General features: G+C 43.7%; 1 protein-coding gene across 1 annotated transcript in view; it reads right to left on the bottom strand.

Annotated features, from left to right (window-relative positions):
• Positions 1-25,095, bottom strand: part of igsf21a (immunoglobin superfamily, member 21a) — a 124,295-nt gene that overhangs the window by 97,787 nt on the left and 1,413 nt on the right. The gene's annotated exons all lie outside the window — the stretch shown is intronic.

Below are 25,095 nucleotides of genomic sequence, written 5' to 3'. Positions count from 1 at the left end.
GTTGATGTGGATGATCAGACAACAGTCCAAATCAGCTAAAAGTTTACTACATCAAAATAAACATAGATTATTGAAGATAGAATTAATATCCTGATACTTTAATTTACCAGAAAGTACACAGATGAAAATCTTCTCAGAAAAGCAATAGCATGAAGCCCAACATTTACTGTGTTTCTGTGTGGCCAACAAACACTACCGTTGTTATTCCAGTCTATATTTCAACCAGAGTGACAGTGAGCTGGCCAATAAAAACAGCTTAAAAGTTTTCTTTACAGCAACATCTGAAGACAATATTATTTTTGACAGCTCCTTTCACGCCTTCGAGAAGGCAATAATTGTGTGTAGCGAGCGCAATGAGAGGATTTCAGCGGTAAAGGACAGGTACATGTGTCACCCCGATAGAGGCGACTAAACGCTTGGCTACTCTCAGCGGTTACCCTGCCACTATTTTCTTTGGCTTGTGTTTGCGCATATTTATTTATTTATTTTGCTGTGCGTCAAAAAAATAATTGAATTTGTTTCAAACAACACATATCTGCCAGAAAAATGTGTCCTCACCTAAATAACCGAAGACTGCTCACGAAAACGATTTAAGGTCCAGAGAACATTTTAATTGTGAGTGAGATCAGGGTGTTGTCTCTCAGTCTGTCTGTCTGTCTGTCTCTTTCTCTCTCACACTCTCTCTCTCTCTCTCTCTCTCTCTCTCTCTCTCTCTCTCTCTCTCTCTCTCTCTCTCTCTCTCTCCCTCTCTCTCTCTCCCCCTCTTTCTCTCTTTCTCTTTCTCACTCTTTCTTTTTCACTCCCCATCAGCACACTGGTTCCTCATCCAATCACTCAGCAGCTTGACAGACAGGCCCCCTGCCCTGGACACAACAGGGAGCTCCGGCACTCACACTATCTTTTCTCATTATCCACACCTAGAATTGCTGAAATTCATGGAAATTACTCCTCCCAACTATCTTGCTCTTCTGGAAAATGCAGTTTGTGCTTACAGCCCTTTTGACTGAATGTGAAAATACAAATCTGATCATACAACTGGTCGGCTGGTTCATTTGGGGTTCACACAAAGTTTCCAAATGCTTATCCCCCATCTCTGGATTCATGTCAGAACGGAACCCATGGACCACAGAAGAAGAAATCAACTGACACAGCACTAAAAAGGCAAATTTAGAAACTCTAGACTGCTCGTTTTGAGAACCTGGGTTGGCGTGTGGTTGCTTGGGGGTGAGTGTGTGGGTGGAAGAGGAGGGGGACCGAGGCGGTATGGAGGGTTAAAGCGATGACACGCCCCCACTCTCACCCCTCGCCCCCATAAGACATCCACTGGGATTCGTAGTTCGGTTCTGCTTCCTGAGGACAAACAGGAGCCTACATACAGAAGACGAGACGTCCTCGTCTCTGTTCTCCACCCCTCCTCCTCTCCCAGCTTCTCCTCCCCCTCTTTCTCCCCATCCTGACGCTCTTTTTCGGAGAGTGGGCTCTGACCCTCTCCACAAGGTCAACCTCCGGTCCCCTGATGGCCGTGAGCTACTGCCAGGGAGTCTCGGGGCAATCAGGTGTGAACATCTGCACTGAGAGAGCCTTCCTCCTCCAGCTCTGCCACACCCGCAGCACTGGGGAGGCTGTGGGGAGGGGGAGACAGAGGGCTGGGGGGAGGGAGAGGCTGGGTGGAGGATGGGGGAGAGGTTGGTGGGTGGGAGAGTATGGAGGGAAACTGGGTGTGGCTGCGGGAGAGACTGGGGGGAGGTAGAGGCAGGGGGAGGGAGAGACTGGGGGGAGGTAGAGGCAGGGGGAGGGAGAGACTGGAGGGAGGTAGAGGCAGGGGGAGGGAGAGACTGGGGGGAGGTAGAGGCAGGGGGAGGGAGAGACTGGGGGGAGGTAGAGGCAGGGGGAGGGAGAGACTGGAGGGAGGTAGAGGCAGGGGGAGGGAGAGACTGGAGGGAGGTAGAGGCAGGGGGAGGGAGAGACTGGAGGGAGGTAGAGGCAGGGGGAGGGAGAGACTGGAGGCAGGTAGAGGCAGGGGGAGGGAGAGACTGGAGGGAGGTAGAGGCAGGGGGAGGGAGAGACTGGAGGGAGGTAGAGGCAGGGGGAGGGAGAGACTGGAGGCAGGTAGAGGCAGGGGGAGGGAGAGACTGGGGGGAGGTAGAGGCAGGGGGAGGGAGAGGCTGGGGGAGGCTGAGGCAGGGGGAGGGAGAGACTAGGGGACACTGGTGGAGAGAAACAGAGAGTCAAGAAGGGCGTTAGTGCTTGGGGCAGGGAGGGGCTAGGGGAGGGTGGGGCTAGGGGAGGGCTGGGCTAGGGGAGACTGGGTTGACAGAAAGGCTAGGGAGAGGAGAGACTTGGAGACTATGGAACAACTGGGGGGGAGTCAGGAGAGGGTTGTGAAAGCTGGGGGAAGTTGGGCGAAGGGAAAGGAATGTTGTGTCATGGCTAGCAACGGCTGTGCTTACACTAAGCTGATACCAAATAACCATTCAAACCAACAGAAAAAAAAAATGTCCAGGCTGCCATAGTGTTATAAATGACTCCAATCATGGTCGCTGAACACACTACTGGTTGTGCTGTAGCCAGTATCTGGGGTAAAGAGAGAGACAAGGTCCTGTCAGCTAAGATGCATGGACTTTGTTCCCTTTCCAAAAATAGAGTGCGTCTTTCACATCATCCTTCTCAGTCAGCCCTTCTGTCTGCTTAATCACAGCACGCAGCGAATAATCTAAATAGAGTGGCAGTTTTTAGATGCACTCATTTAAGTCATCCTTCTCTTTTGTTCGTCTAATTATCTTTCACTGATGTCCTCAACTTCCAATGACTAACCAATTCCCCTCTCCCAAATATCAATTTTAATCTTGTTCGCTACAAATACAACAGAATGACTCATGGCTTTTGATAGATTTCTTTTTTTTTGTCGCAAGCTGTCAAGTTCAGGGCCTGTTATAATGTGACAACGCCTCATTGACTTTTAATGGGATGCGGTTTGAGCTGAACTGGAGTGTTTAGAGGGCCGGGGGTGTGTGTGTGTGTGTGTGTGTGTGTGTGGGGGGGGGGGGGTAGGTGGTGTACGGGGAGGGGCCTGACATTCCTGCTCCTTCTCACAGCTGACACCTCCCGAGGCCTCTGGAACATGGAGGACTGGAGGAAGGAAGAAAGAAAGAAACTACAAAAACAGTCAGTGGAGCTATAACCCACTAAAGGGGTATCATTGATCTGATGAACACTGCCGACGTGGTACGTGGTGTGCGTTGGGGCTTGGGGAGGAGGGGGGGGGGGACTCGGGGTGGAAAGGGGGTGGGGGGGAAGTTTGACTTTGTGGTACAGGAGAGGGGCATCAATGTCATCCAATGACAGGAAGACAGATGCAATAAACATTAGCTCTGGAGAGGCATATGCGGTGTGCCGATGATGACACTGAGCTGCCAGCCATGGCCATCCGTCAGTCACTCACTGGGTTTGTAAATGCTGTATAGAGATGTGTGACCTGGGAATGAACTGAGGGATCTTTTTCCTGCTTGGGTGAAGGAGAAAATGACAAAGGGGGGGATTGTTGGAGATATATGCGGGCGAGAGGAGGGTGAGGCCGGGGTGGGAGCGAAGGGAGGGATGAAGAACAGAACTGTTTTGACATTGCCTCCTTTTGACATTCATAATGGCCAAAGGACACAGTGAGCATCCACAGCCCTCCTCTCCTGTCGCTTTGTGACAAGCGCCGACACTCAGCAATCTGGCGACGCCCAGGTAACTATCACTTTGGTCATTATCTCCACAAACCTATTCCGTTTGACCTCTGCTGTTGATGCGCATTATTCACGATGGGAGGAACTTACACACGCGCCTGGTGCAGGTGACAGAATGGCGGAGAAAAGGAGGGATGAGAGAGAGAACGTGGAGAAGAGAGAGAGGAAGAGGGGTAAGGAGGAATGGGGAGGGTGGGGGAGACACTGAGAGAGGAATGTGAGGAGAAAGAGAGACAGACAGAAAGAGAGAGACAGAGAGAGAGAGAGAGAGGGAGAGAGAGACCGAGAGACAAATAGATAGACAGGCAGACCAAGAGAGAGAGAGGCAGACAGGAAGAGGGAGGTAGAGAGGAAGAGAGATATAAGGAAAGAGATTAGAGAGAGAAAGAGAGACAGACAGACAGAAAAAGAAAGAGAGAAAGAGACACACACACCGAGGGAGGGAGGAGCAGGAAGTGTGAGAGATGATGATGTTGTGTCTCCTGTCTCATAAGTTCAAAGCCAGTGAAAAGATAAAGTGCTGGGCAGGACAACTCAGGGGAGACTGATGACACGCTGAGTGGTGGTGGAACCTCCATTAAAAATGCGTGGTCACCTTCAAACGAAAATAAAACGACCGCTGTGTGTCTCCACCCCGTGGCCAGCACCCCCTCCTGCCTCCTCATTAGTGGGTAAGTAGGGCTCTAATGAGCAGGAAGAAGCCACTGTTCTGTGGAGAAGACGAATGGATGGGCTGAGCATCTCCCCCACTTCTGTGTGTCTCCGATCTCCAGAGAGACCCTCCGTAGACCAAAGGGCCCCTAAGAGATCCCATGTTACATCATTCAACTAATTACCCACAACCCCCTTTGGTATGGAATCCCATTCAGAGTGAGGATAAAGGTGTACGTGTGGTCTTGGTGGTCCTAGACGACACGTTTTGTATCATCCTGTGTTGTGCTCTGTGCCAGAAACGGAGCCGTGAGGGGAGCCTAGCAACTGATGATGTGCAGAGGCTAAGCAGAAACAAATTGTGTTTCAACCGTTATCAACTGGGACAAATCATCGCTTTGGGGGGATAAGACAGGCCTTATGACAAACCACAGGGGAGCTGAAAATAGTTACTAATAAATGATCCCCGACACAATAAAATGGGTTAGGTGGGAATACTTATTCACGGTTATGACTTATTACTGTTGAATGCTTTGTTGTTACAACCCGGTAGATTCTTCTTTGCAGTAAAAGGAACAAGAAGTAGACTTGGTGCGGGGCCAGTACAGAACGGCTGAACCAATCAGTCGTGGTGCTGTCTGGAGAGCCATAGATTCATCAAGCCTCGCAGTGGCCAGTGGAAGAGACCGTAACATGATGGATAGAGCTGTCTTTGTTCTCTCATGACTCATTTAGAATAATCAGCACCAGGGCCTGGAGAGCCCTCTGTAATATGACATTCATGCTGAGGAAAATACTAAACAAGTACTGCAAAGGGGATGATTATCTGATATATCCACCGTAACGTTAATTTGATCACGGCGGATATCGAACATGGCTGTAAAGCCTTTGAGCTTTGTATGCAGGTCCAAACCAACTCTGTTGTATTGCAGTAACTCCATGAGGTTGTGCATGCGTTTATCTGCAGGAAACCATGTCACAAACTATACAATCTTGTATTCAATAGCACTGGATAGTAGCCCAAAGCTACTTGAACAGGTGTTTCTCAACATACTTATTCAAATTTTTACATCAAAAGTATTTTATTTTCTATTTAAATTAAGTGCATTTTTTCAAATTGCCAGCGAATTCATGTGTAGAGTTTATTCGAAACAACACAGACTGGAAAATAGCATGAAATCCCTATAATTTAATTTCTCTTTATACATCTCAAACGGTGGTAGTACCGACAAACCAAATGTTTGCATTGAAACGGACAAATGAATCGAATGAACAGGTAATAGATGATTGAGCTGTGACTGAGAGGGGGCGTCTGCACAGCCAATGTTTGCGGAGCGGTCGGACGGAAATGCAGTTGCAAAACATTACCGGCTACTCAGAATTCATTGAAAAGCCAACCACACTTGTCCGAAATGAATATGAAGGTCCGTTATGCCATGCCGCCTAGGAAAGAAGGGAGATTAGAGGGAGAGTCGGAGATGTCAGAAGACTACTTCAGAGAAGGGAGCTCTGCTTGTGTTCAGGGAATAGCACCAGCTAACCATTGAGATTCAGGTTGCATTTCAAGGTGCAAAAATAAGTGTAATGAGGAACAGCAGGAGAGCTACGATGAAACAACATATTTTAAACGCCTTCGATTTGGCACGGGAATTGATTAATTGAGTCATTTGACGTGTCTGCTCACTTGCCAAAATGTTCTTTTCCCCTGTGTCTCAAAGGAAATCAGTCTTAACTAAAACCATTAGGTTTGTGCTCTTTAGGGAGCCAGTGGAGTGAGACCACACATAAATATCTGCCAATCAATCAGCCTGTATCCTCTGGTCTCTCATGTGTCACCATCTCACACAGTGGAACACAGTTTACGGGCAGAGACACAGACATGGACATATCCTGTCTTTGATTGACAGGCCGTGGAGGGAGTGTGATCACTCTTAAGGGTCAGCGTGACACCGACATCTTCTTTTTTTTCTTCTTCTTTTCCTCGACACTCCAAAACGGGTGACAGTCAGGGTGTAGACAGGGTGCGAACACAAGCACTATTGTGCCCTGACGGCACACCTGTGTCAGCCTTGACAGTCACTCCACTTATGTGGTTTAATGAGGTGACTCGGCAAAATGTGACACATGCTGCAGAAGAGAAAAAAGACAGGCTGCAATGTATGCCCTTTTCTGGCATTTCCTTGAGAGATGTGTATTATTTGTCAAGCACTGTGAAAGAGGGATTGTTGGAAAACTGCAGAGACATGTCAGAGAAATCAACAAACTTCACCCGTGGAAAAAGAAAAGTCGAGCCAAGTTGTGTGTGTCTTTGTGTGTCTGTGTGCCTGTGTGTGTGTGTAATACTTGGACAAACTTTTCAAGGAAACAATTCTCCTCCTACTTTGTCTAAAAGATAAATTATCCTGTGGGGGATTTAGGAAGTTAGTGATCTGTGTCGGCCAAGCTGAAGGGACAGCCTGCACTTAGACTAGGTCTCTCCGGCTGCTCTCTCCTCAGGTTCTAAAGGAAGGTGTCTACTCTGTATGCAATATATGCTTCTGGCACCAGCGTTCCCACACAGTCTTTTACACATATTTAAACTTCACCATGATCCCATGTTGACATGGAGTCACAGTTCTAAGACTTTCCACTAAGATACTAGAAGAGGCCACCTACTTGCAGGATATACACACATACAAAGAGCTGGGGGTGAACAGGACATGTCTGATTGGGAAAATAAAGAAAGAAAGAAAAAAACTGCCATTGAGCAAAACATATGTAACAAAGTATCACACACTGATTGTGAATTTTGTTAAATTACTCACTGTCCATTCAGAAGTGCTAGGAAGAGAATATTTAATGACTGTTAAGTGCAGGCACGGCACATTATTATATTTCACTCATTAATTAGAGAAATTAGATTTAACAGTCTTGTCCTGTTAGGGCCCATTACAGAGAGATATGGCCAACAATTTGCAATCACACGTATCAAAAAAACATTAATAATGTCTTAGAAGTTATTATTGTACCATATAGTTTCCATTCCAGATGACCATTCTTGGGGTTTCAGATTTATCGCAGTGCATTAAAAAAAAATCTGCTTATCAAATGAACAAAAGTATTTGTCAGATAATTACAAAAATTAACTCATACTTTGACAAATAGATCCAGTAGTGTTTTGTACGTTTGGAACCATTTGTTCAAAAGTTGAATTCATGAAACCTTTTACGTGGAACAATGCTCACAGGGACAAGGTTTCAAAAATAAAGCAATAGACACTGTTGAATTTGCATACACTGGTACAGGAGGAGAGTATAGCCACCCCAGGTTTTTACACCTACTGTACCAGGGGCCCCTACTCTGTAATTATAGCATATTAAAATCTGACGGTGGTAAAAAGTGCAGCAAGTTTAATACATTAGTAGTCTTAGCATGAATGGGCAGCTTTAACCTCTTAAAATCTATGCAAAATGCTTTTTGAAGAAAAACGAAAGGATCCGATGGGGTCGCCTGGAATGAAATTCAAAATGGGCTGTTCTAAGTAACCCTATTACATTTGAAAGACACGGGTGTTTAAAATGCATTTCCAACTGTCATGAAAAGTGACATTAAGAAAAAAAAAGAAAAAAAACTCAATTGGGTTGCATCCCCATCTCCACAAAACAGTTTTTATTTTGCTTGTTGAGGCACTATTGGGGACATTGAATTCCAGTATAAATGTTTCACAGAATATTGGGTGTGAATTGGTATTCCATCTCACTACAGAGTCAAATTTGGTGCATTCCAACCAGCCTGGAGGTCCAGAATCCTTTAAAATCCTAGTGGCAATTTTGACCCTGGATTCTCATTCACTTAATCTAACACCAACCCAATTATACCCCCATCGCCCCCCTCAGTAATCTTGATCAAAATACTTTTAAGATCACAGGGATGATATTAAGAACTCTGCCAACACTGAGCCCATTCATTCTAATTTGTGATCGCAAACCAAGTGCATCTGTTGCTGTGTACTGCACCAAAACCTCCTCAACTGACCTCAGCGATGATACGAGATCATGATTCAATTTTGGATGGTAAGTCCTTTCACTGACCTGGACTAATATTGTCCTTGGATTTAATGAATCTACCCAGAAGGTACAGTGAAGGTCAAGTGAGATCTGATTAAAAGGTCCTTTGATGTCCTTTGAGTAATTAGCCTCTCCAGGTTCTCAATGGAGCCAGTTTTACTGAAGCGTAAACACAACAACCTGTGCCAGTGTACAGTACAGCATTGTCTCATGGGCCTTAAGGAGGAAGAAAACGAAGGAAAATACATCCATACTTGGCTTCAAAATGTGGATATAGATACAGCTGTTGGAGTTGCAATCAGACAGGGTTTTTCTTTTAGAGAGTTTGTCCCAGTTATTGGTTCCTGCTGTCAGAGCTGCCAGCCTGTCTGAGACAATTTCATTCATCTGGCAAGCGCCACCAGGAGGGCTGGTATCAAATATCTGCTCTCCCTATTATTCTAATGATCACTGTCAATCTTGATGGATTAGCGTATGCATTATCGACTTAAAAATATGAGAGGGAGACAGACTCAGTCAGCACGCATCATTGAAGGAACAGTTTGGTTTTATGGGCAAACCCATTATGGACGTTAATCAGGATAAAATGTCTATCTCATCTATTTTCAGTGGCTGACCGCAATAATGACTCATTAAACATTGTGTTTCTGAAGAATCCATCTCCATCTTAGCCCAGAAATACATTAAAATTATTCACATAATGCCTCTCTCTCTCACTTACTCTCTTTATTCACTCTCTCTCTTTCTCTCTTTCTCTCTCTATCTTACTCCCTCTGTTTCTAGCCCACTTGCACTCTCGGGTACTCTATGATATCTCTCGCTTTCTCTGCCACCCTCTCTATTTTGCTTTCTCTGTCACCCTCTCTCTTAACCAAAGTAAAACAGAAGCTAAATAAAAGACTTGCAAAGAGTTGCAGTGGAAGATGGTCTAAGATTAAATAAATTACATTTGTGAAAGTGGTGATAATCCATTGAAGAGTTATGTCTCTTTCCAGACGGTACATAGTATTTCTATCATATCCGCAAAAATGAACCTAAAGTGTAGTGTTGCCTGATGAACAAGGGTAGAGCCATTACTTTGTTTGAGCCTTTTTTTTGCTGCAGTGGGACAGGAATCAAACATGTTGAGCTGGGTTGCTGTGTTTCAAAACTGACTGATGATTAGTCATTGAGTTTAAGGTGGCTTACGTAGGCATTTTCAGCAGGCATTTATTTCCTAAAAGTGTACCTTATCCTGCCTTCTTCTCATTGAAATATAACAATAGATGTTTTAAAATTGTAAAACTAATCGATTTGGAATCTATACAAAATAAAAATGATCTAAAAGGGTTCCAGCTAGAGCAATCAATGGATATCATGAGAGCTATGAGAGTGAATTTCCCCTATCACTGCACAGTAAGCAACCACGTCGATTGCCTTGCACAAATGTCTGCCCAAACTTGCTTGCTTTGCAGAAAGGGGGAGGGAGGCTTTCATATTGGAACATTACCCTACGGAACGTTTTCCACTGGTCTCAAGCGAGAGGATGACATTCTTCTGCTAGACAAAAATGCTCTCGGACTAATTGAACGTTATCGTTTTGTCCACATTTAAGACTAGCAGTGAGAAAGAATGGTGCAGCGGGTAACTAGGTTCTGTAGAAATGCAATACATATTCCTCAGACTATTAGCCAGACGTATCCCTATGCACACATAAGTTAACAAAGATAAGATAAATGCTGGTTGAGAGCAGGATGTAGCAAAGTGAACGATAACACTGATGATTAACATATAGTATGTAGATGCATCCTGTATGTAACACTGAGCCATGTCAGTATCGGATCTCACAGGACACTATAGTGTCACACAGCCCGATGAATGACATAGGTCCCTCCACTGACAAATGAAAACAGTGATGAATCAGTGATGGCTTTAAGTCCAAGAATGCTACACAAGAACGTGTCCATGTCTACTAATCTGTAGTATGCAGACATTAGTAAGTATAATGAGTTCTGTGACCGCCCAGAAGCTGGGAAGAATATTGATTCTGTTAATGAAAGGATTTCCTATTGGTTTAGCAGCACCAGAGAGAGCTGAGCTCATTCCTTTTGCATGTCCTTAAAGGCAATGGCTAAAGACTGCAGAACAAGGGCTAATGATTCTCCTGTGAATCTCTGACAAGGCACTGCTGTCTGCCTAAAACAGGTTTTGTTACATCAGATCCTTTTCTAAGGAAACATTTGGCAATCAAGCCTAGCTAAACGTCACCAGCTCACGAACAACATAGCAAAAAATGACTTTGCCACTGACATAAAGTTCATTTTCTTTGAAAACGCAGAGGTACACTCAAAAGCCAGTGTCTACAGAATGCCCTCTCTTTGCAAAGGATAAATCACTTTCTGAAAATTGTTGGGATGACTAAAATTAGAACTTGTTGCCAACTGTTGACAGTATCCATGTGGTCTTCAGAAGTCTCTTCATAGCTGTTACTTAGCAACATGGTGGCATTGTCTGCTGTTTTTTGGGTACAGTTGCACACAACTGTTTTGTAGTTAGAAAGGTTGAGTTGATTTAAAAGAAAACAGGCATCAGTTCCAAGAGATGTGTTACCGACTGGAATGTGTAAGTGTGTGTGGATGGGTGTGTGTGTTTTTTTGTTGTTGTGTGTACTCTATGACAAAAGAACACTTAAATATCCACAACCATTTAACTAGCAGCTTTGTCAAACATCATTCCCGATATTTTAGTGTCTCACAAAATCCAGATGGTAAAAATCTCCCCCTGGGGTATACAGTATACCCACTGCCACTTGGAGAATTGTAATCCTCAACAACATTCTGTCCTTTGCCTTTCTGGAAACAACTATTAGGTGTGTATTTGTGTGTAAAAGTGTGTGTGTGTGTGTGTGTGTTGGCCTGCTTGCATGCGTGTCTGTTTGCATGAAGCAATAATCTACGAAACAAGATTATTTGCATATGCCTTTGAATTAGCCCGCCAGACTGCTCTGCCTAGCGTTTAATCGAGCATTTAATCAATTCACCACATACAGCTGTGGAGCTTCCCTGGTTGGGTCTGTCCCTTCCAGGCTAGTCACCCTCCTCACACACCCTTGCCAAGCACAGAAACCTGACTCACTCAATCACAGATCAAGGATTTACATTCATTTGTTGTGCGTCTGATATCAGTTGGATCCATTCAAAACAGCCCATGCTTTGATGTGTGGGGCTGTTTTTTCTTCTTGTTGTCACTCTTGTGGCTTCTCAGAAAGGTTTTCCAATGAAAATGGGGCAGCATTACTATGACTGTAGGGTTTCTTGATTACTCAGCAAATCAATTGCTATGGTTGATCACAAATTAAATAACAAGGGCCATCCTGGAGCCATTATTGGCCCCGCTACGGTTTCCTGCATGCTTCATGCCGCTGCTCTCTTCATCTTAAGTGTGTGAGTAGAATAAGAGGAGGCTACACTTGATTTGACAGTGTTTTTTTGTTGTTGTTGTGTTTGTTTATTTATTTATTTAACCTCCGCTTTTGCTACAGTACCATAACCAGTCTGAGACCGGGGTAACTCATCTACAGATCATCGCTACAAACCTCCCCTGCCACGCATCCTGTTCATCTGAGCTCTGGGCTGGCCTATTGGCTCCGGGCCAGCTACTGTGGGTACTTAAGTGGTAGTGTGATCAGGAGTCTAAATAGTGTGTCAGGTGCGTTTAAAGAAGGCATGGGCAAGAAACTCCCTACCTCGCACACAAAACAGCTTTTTGACCCCCAGTTGAAAAGTAATGACCTTCTTAACCAACCTTCAGTCTTGTTTGTCCTGCTGCCACCTGCCAGCCTCCCCCAAAACCTGAGGCTGCAGCTGGCCTGTATAAAGCATACATTTACAGTGTATGACAAGGGAGGCTACTCAAGTATACAAACTTGCTGATGGTTGAGAGAAAGCTTCTTTTTTTTCTTCCTTGCTGTAAATCTGTATTGATCGCCTCCTCCTCCAGAGGTTGGCACACTGTTTGATTTTGTCTGCATGCTGTTTCCAAATAGAAATACATTTAGTGAGAGATCCATGAGAGGTCCCACCCAAGTTGACTTCTCACTTGAGTGGGAACCTCTGAGGTAAACATGGGCTGTCTCAGCTGCTGCTGCTCTCTGTCTGAGTTGTTCCCTACTGTCCCCCTGTAAAAGCAGAAACCTATCCTGGAAAATAGTGAGAAAATACCTTTCTCACTGTTGCATGGCTCCACGCAGTCGCCACTTAAACTTACCCAATGACGCTGTTTATCTGTTTTATTCAGGGCACTCGGATCCAGTATTTCCTGTCTTTGAAATGTATTGGAAGACGGCGGAGTAGTTAAAAGAACGAGCCAAGGTCAGCTGCCATCTAATTCACACGTCTTCCTCCTTTTGACTTCAAAAAGCACAGCTATCACTGGTACAAATTCAGATGGAAAAGATCTTAGCCATGACGGCTCACTCAATCCTAAACTGAACTACTGCCTACACAAACAACAGTCCTGTCTCCACTAACATTCTGATTTAAATACCTTACTGAAAGGTTTATAACAATAACACTACCATAACAATTTGTAATCTACACCAGAGTTACAGTCTCCTTCATTTACTGCCCACTCAGGTCAGCTGCAGGGACACCTGCTGTCTGAATACCAAACAGCCAAAGCTTTGTCACTTGCCCTTTTCCACACCACCGACTTCATATATCACAGCCTTGTCTGAGCGAAACCACCGGATCATGGATTTAATATGAGACTACAGTTATACAGTGTATGAATATTCTTGAGACGTGGGGTTAGCAGACTGGGGTTTGTGGTAGAGGGGATGAGATTGCCTCACTAACTGCCTATGATGAAATCTTTCAGTCAAAAAAGACCAGCGTGGCTTGTCTGTGATGGAAGAGATACGGGATGAAATGCACAGAGAGTAGCCAATGACTAACATGAGAAAGTCCTTTGTTTATGGCCCATAAGCAAATAAGTACACTGTTGTACACTCAACAGGTACCTCAGCTGGTTCAAGATTGCAGGAAAAAAAAAGCTCATAGTAGGAATAGGTTTGACTCGGTGGACTCATAATGCTTCATGCTGAGGAGACTCTAGGACAACTTCCATTACGGGCGGCCATGGTGAAAAAGCTGTGTGGGTTTTTAGACTTCATACTCTCCACTTGCTTTATCTGGATGGCTGGTTTTGCCCATTGAGCCAGGGCATTAGTCCAGATGTCAGTTCACAATCTGCACATACTCACCAGCCCTACAAGCAGATGCAGTCTTAGCTGCCTCATTACCTTATGTTAACGCAATGTGTTGCCAATATCGGACATGTCTTGGCAGCATATGATAAAGAAATATATTTAAAGACACTTGAACAGTTTTAGAACTTGTTGGAAGTGCATTTTGGCTCCTGTGAGACCTTCCTCTTAATGAAAGGCTGTGACATCACTTCTTCTTTCTTATCTTCTCGGCCGTGCTTCAGTTCGCAGGTTCCAATTTTACATTTCACTTGCATTTTGCTAGTGAAATGTAAATGTAGTGAAATGTAGCTCTGGGCCACTTTCTTTCCAAGCCATCATGGACTACTGTCGAAACAAGTATACTAAGTTTGAAATCCCTTACTGAGACGTAAATAACAATAACACTACCGTTACGATTTATCCTTCTACTCCAAAGTTCCTATCCTTTCATTTAGCCTTTTTTCTCCAGTTCTACATGGCTGGTAGCACCGTACACTGTAAGATATTGAAGTGGAGATACACATCATAACTGCTCCTTGGTTGAATAAGGACAGGCGAAGGAGGAGGGGTTTAGGGGGTGGATAGAACACATAAAGGAGGCAGATTAGATCAAAAACCAGGAGGTTGTCAAGGAAGGAGAGGGCTGAGATGAAACAATATGTGGGTCTAATTACGGAGTGAGAGGTAAGGGCCGCCCTGCGTGGCTCTCTGGCTCATGCAGAGCCTCTCCATGTTCTAATAAAAGACTGGAGAGCTTTTCAGATGCGCAGCGTGATGTGCTGTCTCCTTGACATTCGTTTGTTTCCTTCTGTCCTTCTGTCCTCTGCACATTCCAAGATTACCACTTTGGACATTACTTATTTGTTAGCTGCATAGACATTTATTTGTCGATTTATTGGATCAACAGAGGTTTTTCTGTTGCGTTTAAAATGAAAGTATGTGTCATAAAACGACTATAGATTGTAGATCGTAGATATTGTTTGCCTATTTATTGGTGTAAGGCCATGGGCAGCCATTGGTTATTATTATTGGTTATGATAATTATTCAAACCACATGTGTGTCTAGGGTTAGAGAAAACTCCACCATGAACCTTTAATTAACAAGTGCACTTCCAGTACATAGCTTTACCACCTGTTACAGCACTATAGCTACAGTATGTTGGACTGCTGTACTTCAAACAACAGTGTACCGTCACAGCTTTAATAGGGTAACAAATCATCAGTGACACTGCTATATCTCTTTAATATGTGGTAACATTGGTAGAACGATCATAGACTGATTGAGGACAATTCAATGATTCCTAAATGGCATCTTCAAAAATAAAGAGCAGACAAAATGTCTTCTTCATGAATCTGAATTTAGCCCTTTTAGATTTTCTGATTAAAGGAAGCAAATCAATTTGACAAAAATCAGATTATTCAACAAAGATCCTGAAGTCAAGGGGTTCCTATCAAAATATATATGACCGAAAAATACAACAAACTTTGCACTTGAGCTCTAACCTGAATTTAAAGACTATACAGATCATCATTTTGGCACCAAGACAAATCGATATTTGCGTTAGGCTCATTAGACTTGTTATATCTTAAAATGTACACATACTCATACGGTATATTATCATTCAAGTTATTCAAAATCGTAAAAAAATGGGGTTCCTATAAATAAAACAAAATAATAATACTCAATAGATGATTGCTAGATCAAGCTCTGTTACAGTGAGAAGTACAATTAGTATAAATGTACCATGTACATCAAGAATCTTTCTGATTACATATAAAAAGATCATACAGTAATACCACAACAGACATGTTTATATTATTTATTTTCTAGAAATACTGTAAAATCTCTTCAATGCCCTACATGTCATTAATGGGGGGGGGGGGGGGGGGGAAGCTTGTACAGTGGGATTACCATCAAATATAACATAGAATCCCACCAAATGGTGAAAGAGCACGGATTATGTGTCAGACTCAGGGCTGCCACAGGCAGTTTTATGATTTATTGTGAGATTATCATACTTCGAACTCTATGGCCTGTCTGCACACTGCCATAAGGGAGGGGGCGGGGATGGGAGGGGGCATTGGGGGGCTGGGAGGGCTGAAAAGAAACGTCAGATCCTGCCATAAATGACAGATGTCTACTGCTGCCTTTGACAGGCTGCTCGATCACTTTTGATTTAAAGATGGAAAAAACAAGGCAACCGGAACAAAGATGGAGTTGTTTAGACTTGCCAAACATGCAACCATCTGAAGCTGCTGGAGGAAGCTGCTAAACAGGAAACTGCTAGAGAAGAAGCTATTGGACAGGGAGCTACTAGACAGGAAGCTGTAAGACAGGAAGCTGCTAAACAGGAAGCTGCTAGAGAAGAAGCTGTTGGACAGGGAGCTACTAGACAGGAAGCTGTAAGACAGGAAGCTGCTAAACAGGAAGCTGCTAGAGAAGAAGCTGTTGGACAGGGAGCTACTAGACAGGAAGCTGTAAGACAGGAAGCTGCTAAACAGGAAGCTGCTAGAGAAGAAGCTGTTGGACAGGGAGCTACTAGACAGGAAGCTGTAAGACAGGAAGCTGCTAAACAGGAAGCTGCTAGAGAAGAAGCTGTTGGACAGGGAGCTACTAGACAGGAAGCTGTAACACAGGAAGCTGCTAAACAGGAAGCTCCTAGAGAAGAAGATGTTGGACAAGAAGCTACTAGACAGGAAGCTGTAAGACAGGAAGCTGCTAAACAGGAAGCTGCTAGAAAAGAAAATGTTGGACAGGGAGCTACTAGACAGGAAGCTGTAAGACAAGAAGCTGCTACAAAGTAGGTTATTAGAAAGTTAGCTATTAGACAAGAGTCTGCAGGACAGGAAGTTAATTGACAGGAAGGTATTAGACAGGAAGCTGTTAGACTGGAAGCTGCTAGACATTAAGCTGGGTCTCTTTGTTACTGCCTTGTGAAACCAAGGTTGTTTTGGTCTGTGTTTGTGTAATGAGGAGTGCTATTTGTGAGGGTTAAATCATATTTGATCCAGTGGTAGATTGGCAGTTCCTTCCCCACCTCAGTCCACATGTTTGACCTTCACCCTTACGACATGTATCCATTCAGACTAGGACACATCCTCTATGTTTCACTGGACTGCCAGCAGGATATACAGGCAGGTATACAGTTACTCTCACCTTCAAAATGCCCCCTGAAATCTGCAACGTTTTAGAACATTCACTCTAATTGGGTGTTAATTAACAAACACAGGGCCTGAGCATGTGTGGTGTGCCACACTACAATTCTGAGACACTGACCCTTGACCTTTCACTCTGTCCAAATGAGGGACTGGGGGTGAGTCTAATAGGATAATCCTGTAAAGCAGCGGGTCATGCTTGGCTGCACCCTGCATACAGCTCTGTCCATCCAGTTTAGGAGAATGAAATGGAAACACAGAACCAGGCTATTTCTAATTATGTTTAGTTGTTGGTTGCTGTGGCATGTTATGTCCAACAACTGACGTCAAGACACACATCCCTAAATCTGACTGGGTTACGTCGTACTCCGTATTTTTGGGGATGTTGAAGGGATTGGGTGTGTGTGTGTGCATGTATGTGGGTTGTATGAGGTTTGTGTGTGTGTGTGTGTGGGGCGGGGGGGGTGGGGTGTGGATCATACAGCAGACAGGTCATCTGACGTGCTTAGCCACGTTCTTAGCATTGCATGATTGAGGTCTCAGTACCAGGCAGGATGTGTTGCCCGCTGTGACCGGGACTAATAGGAGCTTTTCTTGTGTGCTTCTCTCTGCAGCCCAGCGTGCCACACGGGTAAACTGTACATCTGAAAACACAGGTCAATCAAACTGATGAAAGTGTCTGCACCCAGAGGAGCAGCAGATTACTTCAACACTTTCATCTCGGGTTGACATAAACCTCCTGTATCATTTAAGCACTCAACCTACACACCTCCTTTTTAGGTGGAGAGTCTTAGGGTAGTCGCTTTTTTTTTTAAGACGAAAAAATGAAACTGCGCCAAGGGATTACTTATATTTTATCGTATGCAAATGGTGAGATTTGGATTGATGCTTTTGTCAGTACACACTTTGAATTATCGCAGCTTAAAGGGTAGAGCTCGAAAATGGAAGATTACAGTGTTTTTTCTGACAGTCAATATCAGATGGTGGGTGAGTTTCTGAAGCAGGGGAGTAATCACTTAAGCTTGGATCAATTACCTTCAAAAACAGAATGATTTGGCATGGCGTAAACAGCATGCACGCTGCCAGACAAACATACATGTGATGAAAATCAAATACCGACAGACTTCTGCCTAACAATGTACGCCATCAACTATTCAATACCTCATCAACTCTTCCTTTACGGCTGAGGAAATGGTTACCTGAGGAAATGGAAATATCTATACTATTGCGCGTTACAGTGACTGTATCCCCTTCATAAGGCTGTGAGTTTTCACATCAGAAGAAAACCCTCTCTTTATCCAATGCATGTCATCATATAAACTATTCAACCCATGTCCCGGGGCCTGTTGTTAACACCCTTGAGTAGTTTTATCCGTGGCGAGCCTGGTGGTTCAAGGGTGAGAGATCGGGAGAGCGCCTAGATGACTGACAGATGTTAGGAGAGGATGGTGCAGTCCTTCAGTAAACATCCTCACCCAAACCTCCTGAAATACCCCTCTTGTTTGAGTGGCTGGGGATCTAAATGATGTCTTTATGATTCTTTTGGGGGGGGGGGGGGGGTGACGCGCCGCATGGTAGAAACGCCCGAGGACTGCAATCCCCAGGGAAGAAAGCTTCACTATGGCTCACTGTGAGGAAGTCAGAATGGAAAATAATCTGTTGTCGTAAGACGCACAGCCCACACAATCCCCCCTTACCCCCGTTCACACAGCTTCGGTCCATCCACCCTGACGTCAATGTGCAGATTAAAGTCGTTTCCTTTTCACTCTTTCTCGCTCGCTCCCTCCCTCCCTATTTCTTTCTCACTCTCTCTTTTCGGCTCTCTCCTTCCATGTCCTCCTCTCCGTTCTCGTCTAATCTGAGTGCTGGACTTCCATGAAACGAGGGGTGGTGCGTTCACTGCAGGGAGGATACAGCCACAGACTGAGACGGTTTGAATAGCAGCAGGCTAAGTACTTCAGTACAGTGTGCCAACTGAAAAAAATGCAGCTTTCTCAGGATGGTTTCTCAAGCTACAGGAGACTGGAATGGAAATGAAGAACACCCGCAGATGTTCAAATACAACTTGCAATGTCAACATCCGTACAATTTGCACATGTTGAGGATGACATCGAATACGAGAGGCACCCTTCCATCAGAGCAGGAGACATGAATGCAAAGGATTGGACTTTGTATTGTCATGTTTGCTTGATTGAAGTGAGTGACAAAGAATATATTTTCTCTGGTCGTTAAGAAATATTTTGCTTACGAAAAATAGTCATTCACATCTGAACACGCTGTTTTAGTTTTTTGTTTGAAAGTAGACAGATGACCTCACATTTGTCAAATGCTATTTCAATTTTAATGGTATTCATGTTTATACTTCACAGTTCGCTTCCTTCACCTTAGTACAACACACAGTCAAGCAGGTGCAGCCAACAACTTCAACCTGAGGTCATGGTGACACTGACTAAATCCACCCCTCAATGAACAGCCTCCCTGTGTCTCCTCCAAAACATTCCAGTTGTGACTGAAGGAAACCAAAGTGAGAAGGATAAGAGGAAGTTGGGGTGTTGACAGAGCTGAAGAATCCTCAATGCTTAGGATTGCTATTCCTAGAAGCTTAAGCCCCCTGTGATGTAGCATGAACGCAGAGATAAGTGGCACACTGCATTGTGCACCAGCCACTTCCCCAACTCTCTAATAAGGCGCCTAATGTGAGCACACAGTGGCAGAACCATTGTTACTACTCAGCAGCCATGTTTGAACACGATAAGAAAAATCACATAATCCACATTAAGATGTAGGAGGGATGGGGGTGGTGGTGGGGAGTGTTGGAGGGTGAGTGGGGGGGATTTCAGGAAAAGTGCTGATGAAGCCTGTCAAGCAATCCCTGGTTGTGATAGTCGCTAATCTCAGAGACGAAGAACCAAGCCGAGATGTTTTTCTGATGATACGAGAAGGATGTCACGAGAACCGGTACTAATTCTGGCATGGTGAAATCCTTCCAAGGGAAGGTTAAATAAAGATCTTACAGGAACATTCACGCACTCCTGCTGTCACATAGATGCTGCTTGTGAAAACGTGGAACAAACTGAAAGAAAAGTACCTACTTTTCGACATAACAAAGTAATATGCCCCCCCCCCCTTAATTTCTTTTACAATAAAAAAATACCAAAAAAGAAAAATCATCCTCAACTAAAATATGTATTTAATGCCGCATAAGGAAACAGAGGTCGTTCGTTGGCTTGATCATGGAAGAAAGCCACAACCGACACTTCCCTATCTTCAGAGATGCCCCACCATACCTCCTTTCTGGCTGTCTCTCTCCCCCAGTAGCTGACAGAAAGTCAGAGTTTCTTCAAACTCCCCCGCAAGCCAAACCAAGCACAGCATCCTGCCAACCCTCTTATCCCGCTCAACCCAGGACTTCAGGGGTTAGAGAGGGGTGGAAGTTAGAGGCTGTTTTGAACTCCCCTGCCACTGGCATTTACTTGTCTCTACTAATCATAGACTTTATCATTTCCAGTGTCACTGCTTGAGCTGGCAGGCTGCTCTGGAACTGTACAGGCCAAGAAAAGTTCAAATGCAAGGATCCTTTCTCAGATTTGTCCCCCCTCGCCCCATGAAAGAGGCAGATGAGATGTCTTTGGGGGTGGACAAATTTGCCGTAATGACTCCACTTTCTTCTGCATTATTTGCGGAGAGGGAGAAGCTAGCCCCGAGGACCTCCCCTCCAGACCCTCAGCTACCCGCCATCAAGTCATCTTGGATGTGAAATCCATTTCAGACAGGCTTTCTGTTAATAAAATATGTTAATGGACTTACAATGACTGGTTTTCAAACAAACATAGCACTTCAGCTAGTCCCTAATGTCATAAAGGGTGGTTTGGGTTCGCCTAGCCACCTGAAAGGCGAAGAGATACTGTTTGACATGTATCAGAGCTTGTGGTTGGCTCACTGTAACGATTTTACATGTGGAGGAAAATGGTTTAGTACCAGTGATTTTTGAGATGAACCTGCATAGTTTCATACATTCAAGTGTATTTTCATGGGTATACTTGATCACATTTAAAACAAGGATATTCCTAAAAGACCTCTTATTTACTGATAACTCAGTTATAAATTATTGAGCATGTACAGTAACGAGTGACTCTCAAAGCCTCTAGGTGCTTGCATGTGCGTAAGTGTAGGTTATATAATAAATGGTGTTATGCATGGTGAAATACTGAGATCTCAAATATGAACTGGAGGCAATGCAACTGTAGTATGATTGTGGCTCTACAGGGTTTTATCAGGTTATCAGCTGAAGGATGCCTGAAAAAAGCCATGATGAAAAAAGAACGAATGTACTGGTTCAAAGTGGTCAGAAAACGGTTTGAATGAAGACCAGAATGTTAGCTACAGACAAACTATAATGGAAAGAGGTAATTTGACCGTTCTGTTATAACAGTATCCATTTAGTCCATTAGGCTGCTCAAACTCAAACCACCAGTCAAACATGTGATTTGTGGGTCACAGAGCCATGTTTTCTCAAAGGCCATTTTGAGACAGTAACATTAAAGGACACTGAAGGCTTCAAAGGGACCTGATTTAGCAGTGTACTGTAGTTTGACATCTATTGTAAAATTCCAGTTACTTCCCTGAGGAGACCGGTCTCTGGTAATATAACAGGCAATTGTGGCTCTATTGTGATGGGCCAAAATCATGATTGCAATCATTAAAAAACCTTCTCTGAATACAGTTTTTAACAGATGTCCACTCTAATCCCACCATGTTTACGGAAACATTGAATAGACAACACTACAGTGTGATATCAGATAACCCATAAAAAAAGAAAAAAAAAGAATACACATTATCAGATTTGAAGGGCGACTGCAAACACCACACAATAGCTACAAAAAAAGCAAATTAAAACAAAGAGGTTATGCTTCAGATTTGTTTATAATCATTTTATATAACTGCTGAAAGCAGTGCTGAAATAAAACCTGGTGATTGGTGGATGGAAGCGCCACCCCAGTCCATTTTCCTGCCAATATCTATTCTTACTTCATGTGAGTCAAGCCCAGCTGTCGCTGGCACACCATGTCTGAGATCATACACCACAACGTTTGAACTCCTTGCTTTATCTGTCCAGAACGGCAAGATCTACAGTCAGACGGCCAGTCTGCCATGATGCGAAACAAGCCATAAAACTAAACCCTGTGTCACACAATGACTTCCTCAAATTAATCTTAGTAGACTAAAACCGTCTGGATACATGACGCAAGAATGTTGATAGAACACAATATCAACATAAGAACTGCTTGAAGTCCGAGTCTTTCGTTTATGTATGTTTCTTGTACAAAACATACTGTATTTGTCAGGGTGGGTATATATTACTTAGTTATTTTTTCCAACATTGCAGTCAAATCCTACTGTGTCTCCTTGTGGTGGCGGCCCATCAATCTGCAGACAGTGTACTCCTGCTCTAGCTACTATACTTCCGATGCGTGTGGCAGAGAATCATAGTTGTGCAACCAAGTACGAGGTCGTTGCTTTTTTTTTCTGTAGAAGTAATGCTTGGTCTGTCACTGACCCCTGATTTGGCAGTGGTCCCTGAAGAGTGATTCTAAAACTTCTTATGCCACTGATGGAGAGATGTTCTTGTCAGATCCGCCTAGTCCTACTGGCTGATTCAAAACAAAACAGAAGGCTTTGTTCTCTCCACTTTGCCCTTTGAACCCACTGCAGCTGTTTAGTCTTCAACCTAATTTCAACCTACATTGAAAATCCCCATGTGACGCATCCCTTTTATGGTGTTCTAATTCCAGATGCAGAGAGATGGAATGTAAGCATAGATGTAATAGCGATAAATATGAATATGTTACAAAAGAAAATCGATGAAATATTGGAAATGATAATCTGGTGTGCAAAGTGATCACGTTAAATTAAGTCTGTTGTGAAAAAATATCTTCAAATAAGTATTAAATGTGATGGAATTTTGCCATTTGATTGATTGGGGTTGGCTGCTCACTTTGTGCGGGGAAAAGAGATGATGAGGAACAGGATTATTGCCACCTCATCTTACAAGGTTAAACTCTGCTCTCTGACCTCAGGCATTGACAGAATATATTACCGGGTGTTGTAAATCAATTTTGAAGTTTCTCCACAGATCCATATGTGGGAAACGAGTTGCAGCTCACTTCAAGTACCTAAAGATTCCATAACCCGAGACAAGTGCTGTCTATGTCTTGCAAAGTTATATGATACAAAGAAATCCAGGCCATAAATGTACAGTCACTAAGGAAACAAATGAAGCCCCAAGGATTCAGGCTCTGTGACTGAAATAAGATGAATAAAGATGGTCACACTCCCGTGCTGTGGCCCACTAAAAGGTTCTAAGAACAAGACTGCAGTGGGGAATGTGAAATAACTGCACCCTTCTAATACAGCAAATGAGTCTCGTTTGGGTTCCAGTATGTAGCAGGACGAGCTACTGTATCGGAGATTTGAAGTCGCTTGTGGTTCCAAATCCACGTGGTGTGACTATTCATCACAGTCCTATGGAACACAATGTTTCATGCTTTATTGGACAGGTTTTAAGTGAAGTGTGACAGGAAAGGCTGGGAGAAAGGAGAGAGGGGACAGCCTGAAGCAAAGGTCCCAGGCCAGATTCAAACCTCAGCCCATCACAATTAGAATAAAGTTTGGCCAATGGAATAAGGCCTCAGCCTACATGGTATACGCACTTATCTGGTGAGCTACAAGGGTACTCATACATTCCTTGTTTAACAGCAGTATTCAATAAGATACAGCATATCATTTGCCTTAAACAATCAAGGTCAGTGAATGAACAAGATGATTGACTGCACTCATGCCTCAGTTTTTTAGTACCAAGTACTTTAGTGCATCAGATGCAGTGCAGTGCAAGCCCTTGACCTACTCAACCACGAATGCACTGTAAAACATCGTACATTTTAAATATTTGCCTGTAAGAATCCACTTTGCCACTTACCATAAGCATTAAAACATGCTGAATGCACACACACCCCCCACACACACACACACGCACCCCCCACACACACACACGCACCCCCCCCCCACACACACACACACACACACACACACACACACACTGGTGATGGTAATCACAGGTAAGATGGATACCAAATTACAATATGGAGATGGAAATCCCAAATTTGTTGTAAGCTGTGATCTTAATTACAGAGAGAGTGGTTATCTTGACTCACAAAGGATTTGTTGCCTTGGGCTGCTTAAGGAACCCCTGTGAAGATGCAGTAGATCCGATAACAAGTGTGACATTGTGCATGTTACAGCTCCTGGTTCTCACTGTAGGCTACTGTACGTGTGGTTTCTTCATAAACAAACACATTGACAAACAAGCCCAGAGGTGTCATGTTAAGTCCAGTGTAAATCATTAGCCACACACCAGATCAACCTGTGAACATTGGACTGCACCTGGCACTGACTCGCAAAAATCAATGGTGCTGAATGGATCCCAGGTGTGCCATGGAAGACCAATGCCTTGTAGATACTTTCCTGATTCTCATTGATCAATTGGGAGGATTTTGTGCTGGCTGGGCACGTAGGGCATGTTTGACCAAGGTGAACATTTCAACAATTGCATCTCACTTTCTAAGACACATGTCCAACTGAATGTTATGAATCTCCTTCTAGCTACAGTAGCAGGAATGAAATACTGTTGAGTAAGTATGAATGTACTTCTGTTATTCTCAAGATGGTCATTGCTTTTGTGCGAGTTTCACAATACTGTTTGTATTTTGTGGTACACATGCTGGACACCCTTGATTCTGGTACTTTAAGTCATGACCCCAAAACAATGAATATCATAGTATCCTGCTCACTGAATTAAGTAAATAATAGACTTGGAATCACTCCTGTCAATAGTAATAAACACATGAGGTTTCAAGGTCTGGTGCTGAATACTTGACCACAGTAGGGACTCTAGGGAGTAATGTGGGCTCTATATGAAATTGCTGATATGCTTGATTGTAAATCAAAGTGACATTCCCTCTAACAATGTGAAATGTGTCCCGTCTGCATTACACATTAATGTGTGGTTTCAATGAGTTTGATGTTATTCTAATGCAACAAGTTTGCATTGAACCATCATACACATAGCCTAATGTGACATCTTGTGATTGAATACGATGTGAAATGTGTATTGTGATTCAATCACTAGTGATCAGAATCGGAAAAAAATGGATATAGGGTTAATTCTCAAATGTGTAGTACAATATGTCTTACGCTTCAACAATATCCTCATATTGGGAATCCAAAT

The sequence above is a fragment of the Osmerus eperlanus genome, chromosome 1, assembly GCF_963692335.1.
Source record: "Osmerus eperlanus chromosome 1, fOsmEpe2.1, whole genome shotgun sequence".
NCBI classification, from domain to species: domain Eukaryota; kingdom Metazoa; phylum Chordata; class Actinopteri; order Osmeriformes; family Osmeridae; genus Osmerus; species Osmerus eperlanus.
This window is presented reverse-complemented; position numbering and strand designations above follow the sequence as displayed.